The sequence below is a fragment of the Lactuca virosa genome, chromosome 1 (genome assembly GCF_052849685.1).
Source record: "Lactuca virosa cultivar CGN04683 chromosome 1, Lactuca_virosa_CGN04683_v6, whole genome shotgun sequence".
Lineage (NCBI taxonomy): Eukaryota > Viridiplantae > Streptophyta > Magnoliopsida > Asterales > Asteraceae > Lactuca > Lactuca virosa.
In genome coordinates, this window is record NC_136426.1 from 266,351,924 (window position 1) to 266,355,562 (window position 3,639).

A 3,639-nucleotide genomic window follows, 5' to 3' on the forward strand; every position below is an offset into this window, starting at 1 on the left:
GGTTATGACACCCACAACCCAGATAACAGTAATTTACATTTGTAGTAATGAAACAAGTAAACTAATTTCAAAGTAATGATCGATTTGACTTTTAATAGTTAGTAGTAATACTCTTAGGATTTTAGTTCATCTCGTATTCTTTAGTTTTATTTATGTAATAAGACTAATACACCTCACCAGGAACAAACAGGGTTCTTCAAGAAAACTATGTCTAACGATATAAGTATGATAGATACTTGTACACTTCAGACTAGAAATAGATAACCAACCATCAACCTTAAGGAAAATATAGGATTTTCCTGGAATAACTCAACCTTTCATAAACGGACTGTTTAACAAATAACTAATGGATAATCAAACATCTTTCATAAGAAAATATAGGATTTTCTTGGGAAACACTTTCAAAGACATCAAAGAATCATTTTTACCTAACATTCTTTATACCATAAAATATAAGGTTTTCAGGAGAAACATAACATATTTTCGAAACAATAAAGAATAGTTTTCTAAAACATAAACGCTTATGAACTCACCAACTTTATGCGGATACTCTTTGAAACTGCTTGTATTCTCAGAAATTTGTAGACAGGTACTTCCAGGATTTTAGAGAAGTCTGCGCGATAGAATCTCGTCTTTTCATTTTACTTTAATATGTATAAAACTATGTACTAAGACTATGTAAACCTTTTTCATGTATGTATTGAATGTTTGGTTGTGTTTACTATGCTTACTATGATACAACTGTTGTGATACTACGCATGACGTCACCCGCCTCCGGACGTTTCCGCCGTTATTTCTGACGGTTCGGGGGTATGACATGGATCAATTTGACTGTTTCAGCATAATGGGTAAAAGGTAGATGCAGTGTAAGTTCATTTGATTTTTGGAATTCGATATGGTTCATTAGGTTCTTGATTTAGGGGTATATGTAACGCCCGGTACCTATTATGTATTTTAATAAGATTTATTAATTTTTGTAAAGGGACTCGACGAGTTGGAGGCCCCAAACTCGTCGAGTAAGAATGGGGTTCTTTTTGGACGCGAGACTTGTAGTCTAGTCGACGAGTTGAGAAGCCTCAACTCGACGAGTAGAGCTGCCAGGGTGAAACCCTAATTTTCAGCGTTTGCACCTTATTTAAACACCTTAACACTTCATTGTGGCCTCCCTCATCACCTCCCTGAGTCCATCAAAACCCTAATTGGTGATCTAGAGCCTTTTGAGTGTGTGTGAGTGAAAAATGAGTGATTCTTTGGTTTTTCCTTGAAGGAGTGGAAGCTAGAAGTGCTTGGTGGAAGGAAGAAGGTTTGGATCCAGAGGTAGAACTTCATTTCCGGTTCACTTGAGGTATAAAGTCTATACCTTGACTATTCATTTACTAGATCTCTTCATGGAGAAGTTTAGGGCTTTTAGGAGCATATTTTGGAACCAATCATGGATGCAAGCATGTTTTGGAGCCTTGACTTCAGATCTGGAACCTTTGAGGGACTCCATGGCATAAAGGTGCCAACTTTATGGCCATGGGAGTCCCATGAAACTTGTGAGCCACATTTAAGGGCTTTTTGAGCTAAATAACTCATGCATGGACGTAAAGTTAGAAACTTTACGTGATATATCGACCCTAGGGTACCAGATCTATGATTTGGATGCAGTAAGCCCGACTAGAAACGACTGTATGGATTTAGACTATGGGGGACTCGATGAGTGGTTCATACAACTCGGTGAGTTGGGTCGTCGTCCCCCAACCTTTTCTATTACTGAGCAAACTCATTGAGTCTATAAGATGACTCAGCGGGTTGGCCATGGTTTGGGTTATGAAGATTGAGGAACTCAATGAGTGCCAGGAGGGACTCGGCGAGTTGTGGGCAAAAGGTCCCGAATATGCTTTGAGGATGAACTTGACGAGTTCATGAAAGGACTCAAAGAGTAGGATCGGGATTTCAGGGTTTTATGGATTATGGAACTCAACGAGTTGATGGACCAACTCGGCTAGTTGAATCAACTAGGATGTTGACCTTGACTTTGACCATTGACCACAGTTGACCCTTGAAGGGGGTTATGAGTATGAAAGAGTAATTAAAGGAGATTGTTATGTGTAGGAGTTTGAGAGGAGTTGATCCTAGAGCCGAGGACAGTACAGCTACTTCACGACATTGAGGTGAGTTACCTTCCAGTAGAAGTGGATCTAAGGCCACAATGTCGGCCCACTAGTAGGAGATATAGTTGAGATGTTTGTCTTTGTGATAATTGTCTGGTATGCAACTATATGTGATGTTTTATGTGCTAGTATGCAATGATGTTATGTGATAGTGGTAGGAGGGTTAAGTTAGACCCCAGTACCGGTCGATAGGGCCGAAGGGGTACGCCGCTACCCGAATAAGCTAAGCAGTATATGACTTATATGTTTATGAAATAGGATGCTATGTGGTAGAAGTAGGGGTGAAATAGTCCCCGTTACTGGTCGAAAGGACCAAAGGGGTAGTTCAACACCCTGATATGCTAGGCGAGGTACCAGTTGACAGGACCGAAGGGATAGGCCAGCACCCTGATATGCTAGGCAAGTTACCAGCTGAAAGAGGCCGAAGGGGTAGCTAGTACCCGGATATGTTAGGCAGTATGTGTTAGGTATGGTATGTGGTATGATGGGGGAACTCACTAAGCTTTGTGCTTACGGTTTTCAGTTTTGGTTTCAGGTACTTCCTCTTCGAAGGGAAAGGTGTCGGCACGGTAGCAGTGCATCACACACATGATTTTCCGCATATGAGATTCTTGGGATTTGTACTCAGACATTATTACTATCTGATGACATGATTTTGGGACGTATGATCCATGGTTTCCAGGAAAAGAAATAACTTGATGATGTTTTCTATAAGTTGTTTTATGAATTGTTATATTAAAAATGAAATTTTGGTCTTGAATTTTTGGGATATTACAAGTTGGTATCAAAGCCTTGGTTTGAGGGATTCGGACACACCTTCGGGGGTGTTTGGACTCAAATCGAGGGTTTGAAAGATTTTTTTTCTCAAGAAAATGGTTTTTTCAAAAATTTAAAATAAATAGTTTTGAGAAAGGACAAGGTGTGTGATGCGTGCAATCGGTCGAGCTCAAGTAAGTTTTCCCCAAGATACCCATACATGTTTATTATGATATATGATATGATTATGAGAACTGAATGCTAGATTAGGGATGAGGATCTATGAAGATGCCTTATATGCCTTCTATATGTATGAGAACTGCATGCTAGATTAGGTCCAAGGATCTAGGAAGATGCCTTATGTGCCTGCTATATGTGCTTATTGAATTTCATGCTAGAACTGATTATTCAGTGATATGATGGTCTGAATAGGATATGCTTGGTTTGGTTACTCAATGCTCGAATGTTGCTTGCTTTGTGCTTTAGGAGTTCTAGTTATCTTTAACTAACTAGTAAACAAATATGTTGAGTTACATATTACGAGGACTAAATAATTTCAGAAGTTATGTCTAGCCCTATTTCGGAGCTCTTGTTTAAGTCCAACCGTTGTAGGGTAGGACCTCTCATTCGAAGAATTATCTGTTCTTAGTGATATGTAATGGTATTTGTGTGCTAGTTAGGTAAAGGTAGCAGGGATTCCTTATGCAGCTGATGGAGGAGAGTAGAT